Source organism: Triticum aestivum, chromosome 3A, assembly GCF_018294505.1.
Source record: "Triticum aestivum cultivar Chinese Spring chromosome 3A, IWGSC CS RefSeq v2.1, whole genome shotgun sequence".
NCBI classification, from domain to species: Eukaryota; Viridiplantae; Streptophyta; class Magnoliopsida; order Poales; family Poaceae; genus Triticum; species Triticum aestivum.
The window spans coordinates 425,812,399-425,833,967 of record NC_057800.1 but is presented as its reverse complement, the minus strand read 5'-3'; positions in this window follow the sequence as shown (position 1 = coordinate 425,833,967).

Below are 21,569 nucleotides of genomic sequence, written 5' to 3'. Positions count from 1 at the left end.
CGAGGCCTCTACCTCGCCACGCCGTCGCCGAACTCTGCCACCTCATCGTGACCGTCGCCGGACCTCAACACCTTCGCCAGCTCGCCGGACTGCCGCCTCCTCGTCCCCTCCACGCCGGCCGCCCCGAGATTCACCGACTGAACCCCTGCACCGGGGGTATGACCCCATCTCCCCTACCCCTTTCCCCAGGTCGTCCGCGCCGGTGCCGCCCCGTACTGCTGCCATCATGCTCCCGGCCTCGCCGCGCCTACGCGCCACGTGCGCGCGCGAGCCCGCGCCTGCTCGTGCCTCGCCCCGCGGCCATCTTCGCCTTCACCCCACCGCTTCTAGTGCCCGCCTCCGCTCGCCGTGGCTGCCGGCCGCGTCCTCCCCCCACTACGCGCTGGCCTTCGCCGGATCAGCATGTCCGCCCCTGGCCTCGTCTCCGGCCATAGGCCCGCTGCCCAGTCCGACCCCGACCACGCGCCCGCCTTGCGCCGTGGCCTCGCTCGCCACTGCCCGCCTGCCGCCCGTCGCACCTCGTCGCCGGCTACGACGCCCCGACGCCTCCACTGGCCTGGGTGGGCGCCCAAACGGGCAGCCCCACTCCCGCAGCCCCGTTAGCCCGCTCCAGTGGCCAGATGTGCCACTGCCAGCTGGGCCCCACGCCCCCATAAAAAAAGGAAATTAGAAAATTAATTAGAAAATTAAATAATAAATAAAAATAGAAATGAATTTAATTAATTAATTGATTAATTAACTAAATTAATTAAGTTAATTAATCCTTTTTAAATTAATCTAATTAACTTGTTAGGTTAATTAAACGTTAATTAGATTAGTTAAATCCTAATTAGGCTAAACAGTCAATGACCACTGGACCCACACGTCAGTTTGACTAGTCAACACCTCTGTTGACTGCTGACGTCATACTGACATCAGCAAACACTATTCTGGATAATGTTAGTTTAAATTAATTAAATAAATTCTAAAAATGATTTAAAACTTTAGAAAATCATATAAAACAAACCGTAGCTCAGATGGAAAAACTTTGTACATGAAAGTTGCTTAGAACGACGAGACGAATCCGGATACGCAGCTCGTTCGTCCGCCACGCATCCCTAGCATAGCGAACACGCAACTTTCCCCCTCTAATTCATCTGTCCGAAAACGCGAAACCCTAGGGATATTTTCCTGGAGGTTTTCCCCCTTCGCCGATACCACCTCATACCGTGTTAGGGCACCCCTAGCACCGTGTATTGTCATGTTATGCCTTGTGATGCTTTGATTGCACTGTTATTTATTGTGTTCCCCCTCCGTTACTTCTTTCCGGTAGACCCCGAGACTGCCGGCGACCCCCAGTTCGACTATGGTGTTGACGACCCCTCTCTCTTGCCAGAGCAACCAGGCAAGCCCCCCCCTTTGATCACCAGATATCGCCTACTCTTTTCTCTGCTGCTTGCATTAGAGTAGTGTAGCATGTTACTGCTTTCCGTTAATCCTATTCTGATGCATAGCCTGTCCTTGCTACTACTGTTGTTACCATTACCTGCTATCCTACTGCTTAGTATAGGATGCTAGTGTTCCATCAGTGGCCCTACACTCTTGTCCGTCTGCCATGCTATACTACTGGGCCATGATCACTTTGGGAGGTGATCACGGGCATATACTATATACTTTACACAGTTACATTGCTTATGATACTGTTCGGAGATGGGGGCTGAAGGGGCAGGTGGCTCCATCCCGGTAGAGGTGGGCCCGGGTTCCCGACGGCTCCCGACTGTTACTTTGTGGCGGAGCGACGGGGCAGGTTGAGACCACCTAGGAGAGAGGTGGGCCTGGCCCTGTTCGGCGTTCGCGGATACTTAACACGCTTAACGAGATCTTGGTATTTGATTTGAGTCTGGCTACTGGCCTATACGCACTAACCATCTACGCGGGGACAGTTATGGGCACTCGACGTCGTGGTATCAGCCGAAGCCTTCGTGACGTCAGCGACTGAGTGGCACGCGCCGGATTGGACCGTAAGCCTGCTCTTGTATTAAGGGGGCTAGTTCTGCTTCTGGCCGCGTTCGCAACATGCAGGTGTGCAAAGGGCGATGGGCCCAGACCCCTGCGCCATAGGATTTAGACCGGCGTGCTGACCTCTCTGTTGTGCCTAGGTAGGGCTGCGATCTGTTGATCTTACGAGGCCGGGTATGACCCAGGAAAGTGTGTCCGGCCAAATGGGATCGAGCGTGTTGGGTTATGTGGTGCACCCCTGCAGGGAAGTTAATCTATTTGAATAGCCGTGATCTTCGGTAACAGGACGACTTGGAGTTGTACCTTGACCTTATGACAACTAGAACCAGATACTTAATAAAACACACCCTTCCAAGTGCTAGATACAACCGGTGATCGCTCTCTCACAGGGCGACGAGGGGAGGATCATCGGTTAGGATTATGCTACGTGATGATACTTGGAGGACTTCAGTCTACTCTCTTCTACATGCTGCAAGACGGAGGCTGCCAGAAGCGTAGTATTCGAAAGGACTAGCTATCCCCCTCTTATTTCGGCATTCTGCAGTTCAGTCCACATATGATAGCCTTATTCCAGTTGATACCAATGCATACATATGTAGTGTAGCTCCTTGCTTGCGAGTACTTTGGATGAGTACTCATGGTTGCTTTCTCCCTCTTTTCCCCTATCCCTTCTACCTGGTTGTCGCAACCAGATGTTGGAGCCTAGGAGCCAGACGCCACCTTCGACAACGACTCCTACTACACCGGAGGTGCCTACTACTACGTGCTGCCCACTGTCGACGACCAGGAATAGTTTAGGAGGATCCCAGGCAGGAGGCCTGCGCCTCTTTCGATCTGTATCCCAGTTTGTGTTAGCCTTCTTAAGGCAAACTTGTTTAACTTATGTCTGTACTCACATATTGTTGCTTCCGCTGACTCATCTTTGATCGAGTTCTTGTATTCGAGCCTTCGAGGCCCCTGGCTTGTAATATAAAGCTTGTATTATTTTAATTTGTGTCTAGAGTTGTGTTGTGATATCTTCCAGTGAGTCCTTGATCTTGATCGTACACATTTGCATGTATGATTAGTGTACGGTCAAATCGGGGGCGTCACAAGTTGGTATCAGAGCCGACTGCCTGTAGGAATCCCCCTTCCACACTCCTTGGCCGAAGTCGAGTCTAGACATTGCAAAACTTTTACTAACTTGGCTGTGTGCCTTACGGGCCCACGTCGCCATCCGGGTGGTATTAGGATCTTTTATTCCTCGTCTATACTCTGGGATTCTGACTCTCTCCTACTCGGGTTAAATGATTTTGCTAAAATCTAACTCTAGGTTCTCGTTACCACTTCCTGCCGAAGAGCCCCTTCATTACAGATGATCGACTGCTTCAACAGAAGATTCTGACAATACTCTCCGATGTTCTCCCGAAACCTTATGCCATTGCTTTTGCAATTCCCTACCACCGAAATATCCCTATGGATAAGTATTTAAACCTGTCGTGCTTACTTTTATTCCCAGTCGATCTTGTTATTATAAGATACCCCGAGAATACTTTGTGCCTACTGCCTTGCAGTTCTTTGCCACATGCATACCACTACGGATAATTTCTCGCATTTATCGAGTATCTGCTCATCCCCAGATATTCATGCAGTTCACAAAATTCTTCGAAATACCATTCCGTCTTCCGAAAATCCTGAGCAACCTATTGCTCCTGAAATTCTTGCTTGCTTGCATTATGGTTAATCCCATAAGTATAGTAATCTTATTGGCAACCTTTGTCAATATCATTTTGAGTCCATTGATTCAATATGTTGCGAATGCTCGCAATCCTCACTCAGATCATAGAATTCATCCTTCCGGCTCAGATGTCATTTAAAACATGAGTTGGTCCTCGGCCAATCAGATTGCCATCGATTGTACCCCTAAGTCTATTCAACTTGTCCGTCCTTGATCGGAGCATTTGCTCCTGATCCTTTGATTTGAAAATCATAATTCCTTTGTTATTTAAACGTTGAATTATTTAGATGTTTTGTAAAACGATGCATTTGCATTCTTTCTTTCTCTGATTGGGTATCGATACTCACATCAGCTCCATTGTGGATCACCATATCCACTGTTGGATTATTATCCGACGATGTCCTTCATAATTAATCACCTTGTGAGTTCTTTCTCCGATACATAATGCCTTTGGTAATTTGTATCCTCTCCTTTTGCCAACCATGCTCTGCTTTCGAGCTGGTAATATTTACTCTCAAAGCTTGTGGTATATGTTTCCACGATACCCTGATGGGTTGAACCTATGCCTTCCTTAATTTGTGTGACCTCGAAATTTATGCGGGTTATACCCTGCTGACGCTTCGTCAGATAACTTTTCAACACTACAACTTCGAAAAGGGGAGGTAAATGTAAGGCTATGCATTGAAGAAGTGGGAGTCGACCTTGAACTTTGTGTTCATGCCCATGGACACGATGTAGATCTTATCATTAAAGCTTCTCTTAAATTAATTACTCCCTTGGTATAAGTTCATATTATATCTGGGATCTGACCTTTTGCAATCGTGGTTTCGACCATGTTCTCTTTTAGGTACCGTTTCTTGTGCAAGTTTAAGCACTTGTCTTCTGCAGAGCAATACCCCAGTCCAACCTCTACTTTGATCTATCGTCGAGTATTACCCCCTGGTATCTCGAGGATACCACGGAATACATAACTTCTTATGAGTTCTTCATCAACTAATATTCTTGCCGATTCCATTTTTCCAACGGGTTCTCAGTTGTTAGAACCCCTCAAGGACACCGACAACTGAATTGAGTCCGCACTACGATTCAACAACTCTTGGTAACCTTCATTACTTATGAGTCTGAACTCGATCACGTCATTCCGAGCCTACTCGGCTATATCATAAGCGTGCCAAGTTTTAACTGTGCTACCTGGTCCTTCTTTCCGGAGCACAATTTCGACGATGGGCTAAGCTTACGTCGATCTTCCTTGTCTTATTGTTTCACCTCAAACAACAAACTTGATTTCAAGTTTGTGTCGTACCCATGGTTCCAATAACCTTTCGCTTCATCATTCGTTTGACTTGATGTCATCACCGACCGATTACATCTCCATGAAACCTCTCGACGGAAATTGTCATGATCATCATCAACATTTCGAGCTCCTCAAGGATATCAATTGAATTCCTGATGAGAAATACCATCCTTGCCCTTGATGATTTGTGTTATCATCGACCACTCGATTTCCTTCCGTTCAACACAAACTTGTTCGTGTTTTTTGTTATACCTTGAGATCCTTGCTATCCTGCATTTGTTGTCCTTTACCTTGGAGTATTACCATCTTTTATGTCAAGAATGTTGTGAGAATTTCACCACCTCTTAAGAAGTCTTGATATAGGTGATACTTCTTGCCATATCCGTTCATTCCTTGGCCGCGAGTTCAAAAGTTCTAGCAACCCTTTTGCTTTGAAGTTAATGGTCGATATTTCATTCTTAGACCATTGGTTGTCAAATCACCATTCTAACTTTGATCATGCTACCTAAACCCATATTTCGGGTGGACCTTTCAACCAATGTTTAACTGTGTATGTTCTCCTCGAGCATATTTCACTATATCATTTGATTCGACAAATGTTATCTCCTTATCCACATAACTGTGGAGACCCATCTTTTGGGATACCATCGTTGAATTATCACTGAGTCCATCAGCCACCTCCTCATCCTCTCCTTGGCTTAAATGATGAACTCATGATTTGGAACTTGCTTCCATAATTCATTTCCCGAGAATCTTGCAAATCATCTCGTCAATTTGTGTCTCATCTTTTCTTCTCAGGCACCCTAAGCCTGAGGTATCCTGACACCAATCAGATCTGAATCTCGGTCAGATATGATGATTGGAACATATTTTCAAGAATTATAACATTGATCCTCATATGACACGGTAAGGTGATGTCATGCCTAGCACGCCTGACCAGAGGACCTAATGTTTTAGTTTCCTTTTTAGCAAGGTTAACCATTGTTCCATGAGGAAATGGAATGACTTTCTCTATAAATTGTTCCTAATGAATCCTTTGTATATCCAAAGCCTGACCTTTGTTTGAAGACCATGTCAGTGCTATCTCGAAGCATGTATGTGGTACTCCTATCATCGATAAGAACACTTGAAGCACAAAGCTAAATTTTCTTAATCAAATTATCCAAACATCGTTGTATGGATAATGTCATGAAATTTCTCTCCCCTACCTAAAAGGTTTTCTACATTATATCCTGTCATGGATATCATGCTCTGCTTGTCCTTGGGAAGGGTATACCCCTGGTATATGTGTCAAACACATTATCCTTTCCACTGTTCTGTTTGATCTGATGATCACATTTTCCTTCCATTGGTTTGTTTAAACCTCCTTGTGATCTATAATATATAAGCAGTAATATTTCCCTGCTTATGTAAACACCTCGTTGTACCACTCTGTCCGCAAGACCCTGTTGCGATTGTTGATGACATTCGGTAACCACCGATGGACGAGAACTTTGCCTATTGGTCCGCCTCATTTCAACGAGCAGGAGAATGGTTCTCTTCGTCCCTCGCCCTTGGTACCGATGTTGTTGCCGACTTAACCGACGGACTATCCTCTGACATGCCTTGCTCACATGATCGTGCAAGATGTCCTCGCCCTTCATACTTTTAACCCACATGGTGGGCCCATAACCCATAGTTCCACAGGATCGAAACCTGACTCTCCTGTACAACCTATTGTCAAAGTTATTCCTCGCGCTTGACTTCATATGTACTTCACGGGCCACCTGCTTAGAGATCTATTCTGGTATCAGACGCAACACTTATTCCCATTGCTTTGAGCCCCTTTCGAGCCCTGTTTCAGCATCGAACGGTTGCCTGCTCGCTCGAAACATCCCATGAAACCTCATTACTTTGCTCTCGATATTTTCTTAAGTTTCAATTCGAGAGTTACTTTCTGCCACCGTCCCCGATGTTATCGACCAGATAGTCAACCTTGTACAGGTTCGTTCTCCTGGAATACCCCTTTATTCTTTCGTAAGTACGATGGAACCCCCCAAAGAAAAGATGCCGACTTCATCTTGATGAGTTGGGGCACAAAAGGGAAGACATCAATATAATGGATCGCCCACTTCGAGAATAGGAACCAAGAGCGAGGAGATCCGTTAGCATTCCGTAACTAGACCTTTCCCCCCTTCTCTACCTCTTAAATCTCGGGACGAGATTTCTTGTAGTGGAGGAGAATTGTGACGCCCGGATAATCAAGCTACAGTAACCTCTGCTAATGACACCACGTCACCTCCGTTACTGTCGCTAATCTCGTGTTAGTTCGAAAACGATTCAAATTCAAATTTGAAATTAAGGCAAACAACAAAAGTTTTCCAAAAATAAAACTAAAATGTTCTAAATGTGTCGAATAAATCATAGGTAAATGGGGTGGTGAAACCAAACTTTTATGAAATGCTTAACTACACCATAATGATTTAAATAGTAGCAAAACTAATTATTTAAATGCCTTCACTAATTAAATAAAATATCAAACTAAATTATTTGGGGACTAGAGTTTTTGTGGTAGTGGACTAAATTGAAATACCAAATTAGATGCCAAGTATATATTTCACAAAAAACTAAAACAATAAGAAACAAAGATAAAACAGAAATAAAAGAAAAGAAAATACAAAAGCAAAAAAACAAAACTAAACTAAAAAGAATAAAAAGGGCCCCCTGGCCAACTGGGCTACACGGCTCAGCTCACCGGCCAGGCCGGCCCACCTGGTCCAGCCGGCCGACCCGCCCCTACCTTATCCCCAGGAGGGGGGGGGAAACCCTAACCGCAACCCCCCACTCCCCATTCCCCCCTCTCGCTCTCTCCTCCCTCTACCGATCTGGATCGGGATCGACCCCGATCCCTTCGCCCCCGACGCCCCGCGGCCTCCCCCGCCGACCACCCGCTGTCGTCGCCTCGCCTCCTCGCCCCTCCTTCGCACCGCGAGACGCCGCCCGAGGCCTCTACCTTGCCACGCCGTCGCCGAACTCTGCCACCTCGTCGTGACCGTCGCCGGACCTCGACACCTTCGCCAGCTCGCCGGACTGCCGCCTCCTCGTCCCCTCCACGCCGGCCGCCCCGAGCTTCGCCGACCGAACCCCTGCACCGGGGGTATGACCCCATCTCCCCTACCCCTTTCCCCAGGTCGTCCGCGCCGGTGCCGCCCCGTACTGCTGTCGTCATGCTCCCGGCCTCGCCGCGCCTACGCGCCACGCGCGCGCGCGAGCCCGCGGCCGCTCGCGCCTCGCCCCGCGGCCATCTCCGCCTTCACCCCACCGCTTCTAGTGCCCGCCTCCGCTCGCCGTGGCTGTCGGCCGCGTCCTCCCCCACTACGCGCTGGCCTTCGCCGGATCAGCACGTCCGCCCCTGGCCTCGTCTCCGGCCATAGGCCCGCTGCCCAGTCCGACCCCGACCACGCGCCCGCCTTGCGTCGTGGCCTCGCTCGCCACTGCCCGCCTGCCGCCCGTCGCACCTCGTCGCCGGCTACGACACCCCGGCGCCTCCACTGGCCTGGGTGGGCGCCCAAACGGGCAGCCCCGCTCCCGCAGCCCCGTTAGCCCACTCCAGTGGCCAGATGTGCCACTGCCAGCGGGGCCCCACGCCCCCATTAAAAAAGGGAATTAGAAAATTAATTAGAAAAATAAATAATAAATAAAAATAGAAATGAATTTAATTAATTAATTGATTAATTAACTAAATTAATTAAGTTAATTAATCATGTTTAAATTAATCTAATTAACTTGTTAGGTTAATTAAACGTTAATTAGATTAGTTAAATCCTAATTAGGCTAAACAGTCAATGACCACTGGACCCACACGTCAGTTTGACTAGTCAACACCTCTGTTGACTGCTGACATCATGCTGACATCAGCAAACACTATTCTGGATAATGTTAGTTTAAATTAATTAAATAAATTCTAAAAATGATTTAAAACTTTAGAAAATCATATAAAACAAACCGTAGCTCAGATGGAAAAACTTTGTACATGAAAGTTGCTTAGAACGATGAGACGAATCTGGATACGCAGCTCGTTCGTCCTCCACGCATCCCTAGCATAGCGAACACGCAACTTTCCCCCTCTAATTCATCTGTCCGAAAACGCGAAACCCCGGGGATATTTTCTCGGAGGTTTTCCCCCTTCGCCGATACCACCTCATACCGCGTTAGGGCACCCCTAGCACCGTGTATTGTCATGTTATTCCTTGTGATGCTTTGATTGCACTGTTATTTATTGTGTTCCCCCTCCGTTACTTCTTTCCGGTAGACCCCGAGACTGTCGGCGACCCCCAGTTCGACTATGGTGTTGACGACCCCTCTCCCTTGCCAGAGCAACCAGGCAAGCCCCCCCCCCTTTGATCACCAGATATCGCCTACTCTTTTCTTTGCTGCTTGCATTAGAGTAGTGTAGCATGTTACTGCTTTCCGTTAATCCTATTCTGATGCATAGCCTGTCCTTGCTACTACTGTTGTTACCATTACCTGCTATCCTACTGCTTAGTATAGGATGCTAGTGTTCCATCAGTGGCCCTACACTCTTGTCCGTCTGCCATGCTATACTACTGGGCCGTGATCACTTTGTGAGGTGATCACGGGCATATACTATATACTTTACACAGTTACATTGCTTATGATACTGTTCGGAGATGGGGGCTGAAGGGGCAGGTGGCTCCATCCCGGTAGAGGTGGGCCTGGGTTCCCGACGGCTCCCGACTGTTACTTTGTGGCGGAGTGACGGGGCAGGTTGAGACCACCTAGGAGAGAGGTGGGCCTGGCCCTGTTCGGCGTTCGCGGATACTTAACACGCTTAACGAGATCTTGGTGTTTGATCCGAGTCTGGCTACTGGCCTATACGCACTAACCATCTACGCGGGGACAGTTATGGGCACTGGACGTCGTGGTATCAGCCGAAGCCTTCGTGACGTCAGTGACCGAGTGGCGCGCGCCGGATTGGACCGTAAGCCTGCTCTTGTATTAAGGGGGCTAGTTCTGCTTCCGGCCGCGTTCGCAACGTGCAGGTGTGCAAAGGGTGATGGGCCCAGACCCCTGCGCCATAGGATTTAGACCGGCGTGCTGACCTCTCTGTTGTGCCTAGGTAGGGTTGCGACATGTTGATCTTACAAGGCCGGGCATGACCCAGGAAAGTGTGACCGGCCAAATGGGATCGAGTGTGTTGGGTTATGTGGTGGACCCCTGCAGGGAAGTTAATCTATTCGAATAGCCGTGATCTTCGGTAACAGGACGACTTGGAGTTGTACCTTGACCTTATGACAACTAGAACCGGATACTTAATAAAACACACCCTTCCAAGTGCCAGATACAACCGGTGATCGCTCTCTCACAGGGCGACGAGGGGAGGATCATCGGTTAGGATTATGCTACGTGATGATACTTGGAGGACTTCAGTCTACTCTCTTCTACATGCTGCAAGACGGAGGCTGCCAGAAGCGTAGTCTTCGAAAGGACTAGCTATCCCCCTCTTATTCTGGCATTCTGCAGTTCAGTCCACATATGATAGCCTTATTCCAGTTGATACCAATGCATACATATGTAGTGTAGCTCCTTGCTTGCGAGTACTTTGGATGAGTACTCACGGTTGCTTTCTCCCTCTTTTCCCCCTATCCCTTCTACCTGGTTGTCGCAACCAGATGTTGGAGCCTAGGAGCCAGACGCCACCTTCGACAACGACTCCTACTACACCGGAGATGCCTACTACTACGTGCTGCCCGCTGTCGACGACCAGGAATAGTTTAGGAGGATCCCAGGCAGGAGGCCTGCGCCTCTTTCGATCTGTATCCCAGTTTGTGTTAGCCTTCTTAAGGCAAACTTGTTTAACTTTTGTCTGTACTCAGATATTGTTGCTTCCGCTGACTCATCTTTGATCGAGTTCTTGTATTCGAGCCTTCGAGGCCCCTGGCTTGTAATATAAAGCTTGTATTATTTTAATTTGTGTCTAGAGTTGTGTTGTCATATCTTCCAGTGAGTCCTTGATCTTGATCATACACATTTGCGTGTATGATTAGTGTATGGTCAAATCGGGGGCGTCACAGGGGGGAAGTTGTGGGTTCGCTATGCTAGGGATGTGTGGCGGACGAACGGGCTACGTATTCGGATTCTTCTCATCGTTCTGAGCAACTTTCATGGATAAAACGTTTTCATCTGAGTTAAGGATTATTTTCTATGATTTTTCAAAGGTTTAGCAATATCCTGAAACTCCCTGAAAATTTTGCTAAGTGTGAGAATTCGACAGTTTTAAACATCACTTAGCTGTTTTCCGCAGGCTATACTTATTGTTTTGTATATCCTATGATTCTTTTGCCTTATATCAATTTTGAGCATTTTATGTGAACTACATGTTAGTATCACTTCCATCCATATTAGAGTTCATTTGCTTGATCATCAACACCTCTAAACTAGCTATGAAAATAAAGTTGTTTTCGTTTTTTCTGTTAACAGAACATTGAACTTTGTGATTTTCATAGGATTTAATCTATGCATCTAACGAATTTGGTCCAATGAAAACATTTGAGCCTTGTCAAGTGTACTACCTCCTCATAATAATTTGGCTCCTGTTAACTATCGTTTTGTTGCTGTTTAGGGGTTGTCCCGAGGGTTAGTCAAGTAAAATTAGAAAAGCTAGCAATAGCTACAGTAGCTAGCAGTAGTACGTGCAGAGCAGCAGTGGGTAGAGCCATTGCGCGGGTGGTCGGCCTTGGTGGGCGTAGGCACGGCAGCCGCAGCGGCAAGCGAGGCCATATGCGGGCGGGCATGGGGAGATGCAGGCGGCCATGCACGGGGCTGCGGGGGCAGCAGCAGGGCATGCACGGGCGCCGGCGGCCCCTGGCAGTCGCGGCAGGGAGAGTAGGCAGCGACAGAAGTGTTGCGGGGCAGCGGCGGCATTGGCGAGCACGGGAAAGGGCGGTCGCAGGGCGCAATAGCGGCGCGGTCATGGACGCACGGGCAACGACCATGGCGCCATGGATGAACAGGGGGAAGGAGATAAGATGGGGGAGTTGGGCTGGGCCTCCCTGTAGCCATAGAGCCCAAGTGCACAGTAGTTTCTCGCTCCTTTTTTTCTATTTCTGTCTTTTATTTCTACTCCGCTTGTACTTAGTTGGCCCACCAAACAAATTTTGTCATGTATGAAACTTGGCAAGTAAATACAGTATGTTAGCATAGGGCCGCACACAAAGTTTCTTGTGATTTGGGAAAAGTAAGAATATATGTTGGAATTTAAACGACCAAGTTAAATGTTGTTGGTCCACCAAAATATTGTCATGGCCAAAATAAAAATCCAATTTGAGTTGATTTCTTCATGACAATTACTTGGCGAATACTTGCAACCCATCGAACATTTTTATTTGACAGATTAAATAAATAAGAATTTGACTTGTATTTCAAAAGGAATTTGGATATGATTTTTCTCAAGTGGCAATGTGGCTTAGTCAACCTGATGACATGGCACCATTAGTGTGAGCTTATTGTAGTCTAATTATCTGGGCGTCACACATATCTTTGGTCCTTTTTAGGTACTTCAGGATATTCTTGACTGCTGTCCAGTGATCCACTCCTGGATTACTTTGGTACCTCACTGCCAAACTTATGGCAAGGCACACATCAGGTCTGGTATACAGCATGGCATACATAATAGAACATATGGCTCAGGCATAGCGAATGACTTTCATTTTCTCTCTATCTTCTGCCATGGTTGGACTTTGAGTATAACTGAATTTCACACCTTGCAACACGGGCAAGAACCCTTTCTTTGACTAGTCCATTTTGAACTTCTTCACAACTTTGTCAAGGTATGTGCTTTGTGAAAGTCCTATTAAGCGTCTTGATCTATCCCTTGGGACATGGTATTTGTTTATGTATCTACACATGTATTTATGTTTCCGGTCAATACAATTCTAGCATGAATAATAAACCTTTCTCATGATTAAGGAAATATAATAATAACCACTTTATTATTTTCTCTAGGGCACATTTCCAACAAGCATAATGTTTCAGATGCTCTCGAGCGGCCTTAGAATCTTCACGACGCTTTTGAAACTCTTCTTTCATATCAACCATCATCTTCTTGAAGCTTTGGATTTCCTTGGTGCCAAGCTTGTCCACAGGCTTCTTGAAGACATATTTTCATGATTTATCTTGTTCTTTTGCTCAATTACTTTCTAAGCAATGGCAAGTTCCTTATCAACAAATCCTTGGAAAGTGACACTAATGCCAATTGGAAACTGAAGATCATCAAGGGAGAGTGAGGGATCACAAAACCACTCATCGATGAAGTTGTTGAGTATATCATGATCGAATAGAGGTAGATACTTGAAGATATCAACCTCTTCCTGCTTGTTCTTGATCAACAACTCAAGAGCATTGTCATCAAGATCATTGCTACTTCTTGAGCGTGCGGGTTTTTCCCTTGAAGAGGAAAGGGTGATGCAACAAAGTAGAGATAAGTATTTCCCTCAGTTAGAGAACCAAGGTATCAATCTGGTAGGAGGTACAAGCAAGTCTCCAATCTCCAATCTATGCACCTACACAAACAATCGAACACTTGCACCCAACGCGATAAAGGGGTTGTCAATCCCTTCACGGTCAATTGCAAAGGTGAGATCTGATAGAGATAGGTATAAAAGATTGTTAAAACGTAAAACTAAATAAATTGCGTTGAGGTATTTTTGGGTTTTTTGGGTTTATAGATCTGAAAATATATGATGGAAAATAGACCCGGGGGACATAGGTTTCACTAGAGGCTTCTTTCTTGAAGGCAAATAATACGGTGTGTGAACAAATTACTATCAAGCAATTGATAGAAAAGTGCAAAGTTATGACGATATCCAAGGCAATGATTATGCATAGAGGCATCACGTCCATGTCAAGTAAACTGACTCCTGCCTGAATCTACTACTATTACTCCACACATCGACCGCTATCTAGCATGCATCTAGAGTATTAAGTTCATAAAGAACGGAGTAACGCCTTAAGTAAGATGACATGATGTAGAGAGATAAACTCAAGCAATATGATGAAAACCCCATCTTTTTATCCTTGATGGCAACAATACAATACATGTCTTGCTACCCCTACTTTGTCACTAGATGAAATCATGCAAGATTGAACCCAAAACTAAGCACCTCTCCCATTGCAAGAAATACCAATCTAGTTGGCCAAACCAAACCGATAATTTGAAGAGAAATAAAAAGATGTCAAATCATGCATATAAGAATTCAGAGAAGAATCAAATAATATTCATAGATATTCTGATCATAAATCCACAATTCATTGGATCTCGACAAACACACCGCTAAAGAAGTTTACATCGGATGGGAATCCAAGAACATCAAGGAGAACATGGTATTAAAGAACATGGAGAGAGAAGAAGCCATCTAGCTACTAGCTATGGACCTGTAGGTCTGAGGTAAACTACTCACGCTTCATCAGAAGGGCAATAGGGTTGATGTAGATGCCCTCCGTGATCGAATCCCCCTCCGGTAGATTGCCAAAAAAGGCCCCAAGATGGGATCTCATGGGAATAGAAGTTTGCGGCAGCAAAAAAGTATTTTCGTGGATGCTTTTGGGGGTTTGGAAATATTTGGGAATTTATAGGCCAAATAATAGGGTTAGAGGAGCTTCGAGGAGCCCACAAGGCAGGGGCGCCCCTCCGGGGCGCGCCCTGCACCCTTGCCGCCGCCTCGGGACTCTTCTGACTTGGTTCTCAAGTCCTACATGTGTCTTCTTGTCCATGAAAAATCATCATAAATTTTTATTCCGTTTGGACTCCGTTTGATATTCCTTTCCTATGAAACTCAAAAACAAGGAAAAACAGAAAGTGGCACTGGGCTCTGGGCTATGGGTTAATAACTTAGTCCCCAAAATAATATAAAATAGCATATTAATGCATATAAAACACCCAAAATAGATAATATAATAGCATGGAACAATAAAAAATAATAGATATGTTGGAGACGTATCAAGCATCCCCAAGCTTAATTCCCACTCGTCCTCAAGTAGGTAAATGATAAAAACAGAATTTTTGATGTGGAATGCTACCTAAAATAGTTATCCATGTAATTTTCTTTATTGTGGCATGGATATTCAGATCCATAAGATTCAAAACAAAATTTTAATATTGACAGAAAACAATAATACTTCAAGCATACTAACAAAGCAATCATGTCTTCTCAAAATAACATGGCCAAAGAAAGTTATCCCTACAAAATCATATAGTCTGGCTATGCTCCATCATCATCACACAAAGTATTAAATCGTGCACAACCCCGATGACAAGCCAAACAATTGTTTCATACTTTTGATGTTCTCAAACCTTTTCAACTTCCATGCAATACATGAGCGTGAGCCATGGATATAGCACTATAGGTGGAATAGAATATGGTGGTTGTGGAGAAGACAAAAAGAAGGAGATAGTCTCACATCAACTAGGCGTATCAACGGGATATGGAGATGCCCATCAATACATATCAATGTGAGTGAGTAGGGATTGCCATGCAACGGATGCACTGGAGCTTGATACGTCTCCAACGTATCTATAATTTTTGATTGTTCCATGCTATTATATATTCTGTTTTGGATGTTTAATGGGCTTATTTATACACTTTTATATTATTTTTGGGACTAACCTATTAACCGGAGGCCCAGCCCAAATTGTTGTATTTTTTGCCTATTTCAGTGTTTCGCAGAAAAAGAATATCAAACGGAGTCCAAACGGAATGAAACCTTCGGGAGCGTGATTTTTGGAGCAAACATGATCCATAGGACTTGGAGTGGACGTCAAGCAACCAATGAGGAAGCCACGAGGCAGGGGGCGCACCCTCCACCCTCGTGGCCCCCTCGTGGCTCCACCGACCTACTTCTTCCTCCTATATATACCTACGTACCCTGAAAACATCCAAGAGCACCACTAAAACCTAATTCCACCGCCGCAACCTTCTGTACCCGTGAGATCCCATCTTGGGGCCTTTTCCGGCGCTCCGCCAGAGGGGCCATTGATCACGGAAGGCTTCTACATCAATACCATAGCCTCTCCGATGATGTGTGAGTAGTTTACCTGAGACCTTTGGGTCCATAGTTATTACCAAGATGGCTTCTTCTCTCTCTTTGGATCTCAATACAAAGTTCTCCTCGATTCTCTTGGAGATCTATTCGATGTAATCTTCTTTTGTGGTGTGTTTGTCGAGATCCGATGAATTGTGGGTTTATCATCAAGATTATCTATGAATAGTATTTGAATCTTCTCTGAATTCTTTTATGTGTGATTGGTTATCTTTGCAAGTCTCTTCAAATTATCAGTTTGGTTTGGCCTACTAGATTGATCTTTCTTGCAATGGGAGAAGTGCTTAGCTTTGGGTTCAATCTTGCGGTGCTCGATCCCAGTGACAGTAGGGGAAACGACACATATTGTGTTGTTGCCATCGAGGATTAAAAGATGGGGTTTATATCATATTGCATGAGTTTATCCCTATACATCATGTCATCTTGCTTAAATCGTTACTCCATTCTTATGAACTTAATACTCTAGATGCATGCTGGATAGCGTTCGATGTGTGGAGTAATAGTAGTATATACAGGCAGGAGTCAGTATACTTGTCACGGACGTGATGCCTATATACATGATCATACCTAGATATTCTCATAACTATGCTCAATTCTATCAATTGCTCGACAGTAATTTGTTTACCCACCGTAATACTTATGCTATCTTGAGAGAAGCCACTAGTGAAACCTATGGCCCCCGGGTCTATTTTCCATCATACAAGTTTCCAATCTATTTTATTTTGCAATCTTTACTTTCAATTTATATCATAAAAATACCAAAAATATTTATCTTATTATTATTATCTCTATCAGATCTCACTCTTGCAAGTCTCCGTGAAGGGATTGACAACCCCTTTATCGCGGTGGTTGCGAGGTTCTTATTTGTTTGTGTAGGTACGAGGTGACTCGCGCGTGGTCTCCTACTGGATTTATACCTTGGTTCTCAAAAACTAAGGGAAATACTTATGCTACTTTGTTGCATCACCCTTTCCTCTTCAAGGGAAAACCAATGCATGCTCAAGAGGTAGCAAGAAGGATTTCTGGCGCCGTTGCTGGGGAGATCTACGCCAAGTCAAGACATACCAAGTACCCATCACAACTCTTACCCTTCGCATTACATTATTTGCCATTTGCCTCTCGTTTTCCTATCCCCCACTTCACCCTTGCCGTTTTATTCGCCCTCTTTTTCGCTTACTTCGTCATCATGGCTAGTCCTTTATCCGCTCCTTTGTCTCCCGAGAATGAAGTTCTTAATTTTAAACAAAGGGAGGAAGAAAATCTAAAAGATGCTTGGTACAGAATTTGCAATGCACAAAATAGATCTACTAGGAAGCAATCTACTTCCGTTCTTCTTCACAATTTTTATGTAGGCATCACTCCTTGGAATAGATATATTCTTGATACCATTACTGGAGAAAATTTCTTGGGTAGCCATACTTTTGATTCTTACAATGCTATGATAGATCTATTTGGCCCACCACCTCTTTTGGTTAATGGAACTGTTTTAACTTTGGAGCATGTGATGCAACGGCTTGAAATTATTGAAAATAAAGTTGCCACCGTAGAGTTAATTGAAAATTTGGATAGAAAGATCCATAACCAAATTACCCAATACGGATCTAAGGTAGGAGTTGCTCTTAAAAAATTTAAAGAAAAGGGACCTATGGTTAATGAAAAGATAGATCAAGATTCCACTAGAATTGATAAAATTCAGGATATTATTACCAACCTAGGGTCTGCCTTTTCTTCCGTGAAAAACACTCCTTCTAATGCTAAGATTTCCAAATTGATGTATGTTCCTAAAAATAAGGGAGAAACTTCTAGTAAGGGAAATGCGGACCTCAAATCCGTAAGTGTTCACCCCACCTTTCTCACTATCCTTAAGGAATCTTTGGCTACAAATGATTTTCTCGATTTCGTGCCTAGGAGTTTTATAATTAATAAGAAGAAAGAAACTCCTAGGAGTTATAGGTGTCTTATTGAAGAATTGCCTATCAAAGATGGCAATACCTAGATCCATCCTCGCTTTTATGCCTAGCTAGGGGCGTTAAACGATAGCGCTTGTTGGGAGGCAACCCAATTTTATTTTTGTTCCTTGATTTTTGTTCCTGCTTAGTAATAAATAATTTATCTAGCCTATGTTTTGGTTGTGTTTTTCGTGTTTAATTAGTGTTTGTGCCAAGTAGAACCGTTGGGAAGACTTGGGGAAGCCCTTTGCGATCTTGCTGTAAAAAACAGAAACTTTAGCGCTCGCGAGATTAGCTACAAATTTTTACCAGAGAGTTCTCTTTAGTTAATTATTTTTGAAGATGATTAATATATAAATTCCTCACGTCCAGAAATTTATTTTAGAATTTTTGGGGTTCCATAAGTATGCGTTTGATACAGATTACTACATACTGTTCTGCTTTTGACAGATTCTGTTTTTCATGTGTTGTTTGCTTATTTTGATAAATCTATGGCTAGTAATGGAGTTTATAAACCATAGAAAAGTTGGAATACAGTAGGTTTAACACAAATATAAATAAAGAATGAGTTCATTACAGTACCTTTAAGTGGTGTTTTGTTTTCTTTCGCAAACAGAGCTCACGAGATTTTCTGTTAAGTTTTGTGTTGTGAAGTTTTCAAGTTTTGGGTAAAGATTTGATGGATTATGGAACAAGGAGTGTAAAGAGCCTAAGCTTGGGGATTCCCAAGGTAAAATCCAAGGACACCAAACAGCCTAAGCTTGGGGATGCCTCAGAAGGCATCCCCTCTTTTGTCTTCGTTCATCGGTAACTTTACTTGGAGCTATATTTTTATTCACCACATGATATGTGTTTTTCTTGGAGCGTCTTGTATGATTTGAGTCCTTGCTTTTTAGTTTACCACAACCATCCTTGCTGTACACACCTTTTGAGAGAGATACACATGAATCAGAATTTATTAGAATACTCTATGTGCTTCAGTTATATCTTTTGAGCTATATAGTTTTTGCTCTAGTGCTTCACTTATATCTTTTAGAGCACGGTGGTGGTTTTATTTTATAGAAATAATTGATCTTGCATGCTTCACTTATATTATTTTGAGAGTCCTTCAGAACAGCATGGTAAATTGCTTTTAGGCATAATAAAAACTTTCATATAAGTGCATTGAATACTATGAGAAGTTTGATACTTGATAATTGTTTTGAGATATGGAGATGGTGATATTAGAGTTATGCTAGTTGAGTAGTTGTGAATTTGAGAAATACTTGTGTTGAAGTTTGTGATTCCCGTAGCATGCACGTATGGTGAACCGTTATGTGATGAAGTCGGAGCATGATTTATTTTTTGATTGTCTTCCTTATGAGTGGCGGTCGGGGACGAGCGATGGTCTTTTCCTACCAATCTATCCCCCTAGGAGCATGCGCATAGTACTTTGTCTCGATAACTAATAGATTTTTGCAATAAGTATGTGAGTTCTTTATGACTAATGTTGAGTCCATGTATTATACGCACTCTCACCCTTCCACATTTGCTAGCCTCTCTATTACCGCGCACTTTTCGCCGGTATCATACACCCACCATATACCTTCCTCAAAACAGCCACCATACCTATCTATTATGGCATTTCCATAGCCATTCCGAGATATATTTGTTGGAAATATGCCCTAGAGGCAATAATAAATTGGTTATTATTATATTTCCTTGTTCATGATAATCGTTTATTGTCCATGCTAGAATTGTATTGATAGGAAACTCAGATACATGTGTGGATACATAGACAACACCATGTCCCTAGTAAGCCTCTAGTTGACTAGCTCGTTAATCAATAGATGGTTACGGTTTCCTGACCATGGACATTGGATGTCGTTGATAATGGGATCACATCATTAGGAGAATGATGTGATGGACAAGACCCAATCCTAAGCCTAGCACAAAGATCGTGTAGTTCGTTTGCTAAAGCTTTTCTAATGTCAAGTATCATTTCCTTAGACCATGAGATTGTGCAACTCCCAGATACCGTAGGAGTGCTTTGGGTGTGCCAAATGTCACAACGTAACTGGGTGAGTATAAATGTGCACTACGGGTATCTCCGAAAGTGTCTGTTGGGTTGGCATGAATCGAGACTGGGATTTGTCACTCCGTGTAAACGGAGAGGTATCTCTGGGCCCACTCGGTAGGACATCATCATAATGTGCACAATGTGATCAAGGAGTTGATCACGGGATGATGTGTTATGAAACGAGTAAAGAGACTTGCCGGTAACGAGATTGAACAAGGTATCGGGATACCGACGATCGAATCTCGGGCAAGTATTGTACCGCTAGACAAAGGGAATTGTATACGGGATTGATTAAGTCCTTGCCATCGTGGTTCATCCGATGAGATCATCGTGGAACATGTGGGAGCCAACATGGGTATCTAGATCCTGCTGTTGGTTATTGACCGGAGAGTCATCTCGGTCATGTCTGCATGTCTCCCGAACCCGTAGGGTCTACACACTTAAGGTTCGGTGACGCTAGGGTTGTAGGGATATGTATATGCAGTAACCCGAATGTTGTTCGGAGTCCCGTATGAGATCCCGGACGTCACGAGGAGTTCCGGAATGGTCCGGAGGTAAAGAATTATATATAGGAAGTGCTATTTCGGCCATCGGGACAAGTTTCGGGGTCACCGGTATTGTACCGGGACCACCGGAAGGGTCCCGGGGGTCCACCGGGTGGGGCCACCTATCCCGGAGGGCCCCATGGGCTGAAGTGGGAAGGGATCTAGCCCAAAGTGGGCTGGGGAGCAACTTCCCTCTAGGGCCCATGCGCCTAGGGTGGGAAAACCCTAGGGGAAGAGTCCCAAAGGGGGAAGGCACCCCTAGGTGCCTTGGGGAGGAGGGACTCCTCCCTTGGCCGCCGCCCCCCCTAGGAGATTGCATCTCCTAGGGCCGGCGCCCCCTCCCTAGGCTCCCTATATATAGTGGGGGAAGGAGGGCCTCTCAACCTACGCCGTGGTGCCTCCCTCTCCCTCTCCAACACCTCCTCCTCCTCCATAGAGCTTAGCGAAGCCCTGCCGGAGTACTGCAGCTCCATCACCACCACGCCGTCGTGCTGCTGCTGGAGCCATCTTCCTCAACCTCTCCTCCCCCCTTGCTGGATCAAGAAGGAGGAGATGTCGCTGCTCTGTACATGTGTTGAACGCGGAGGTGCCGTCCGTTCGGCGCTAGGATCATCGGTGATTTGGATCACGACGAGTACGACTCCATCAACCCCGTTCTCTTGAACGCTTCCGCGCGCGATCTACAAGGGTATGTAGATCCACTCCTCCCTTGTTGCTAGATGACTCCATAGATAGATCTTGGTGACACGTAGGAAAATTTTGAATTTATGCTACTTTCCCCAACAATATTGCCATGCAACTTTCCACCATTCCGTTTGTTATGACACGCTTCATCATTGTCATATTGCCATGCATGATCATGTAGTTGACATCGTATTTGTGGCAAAGCCATCGTTTATAAATTTTTTTC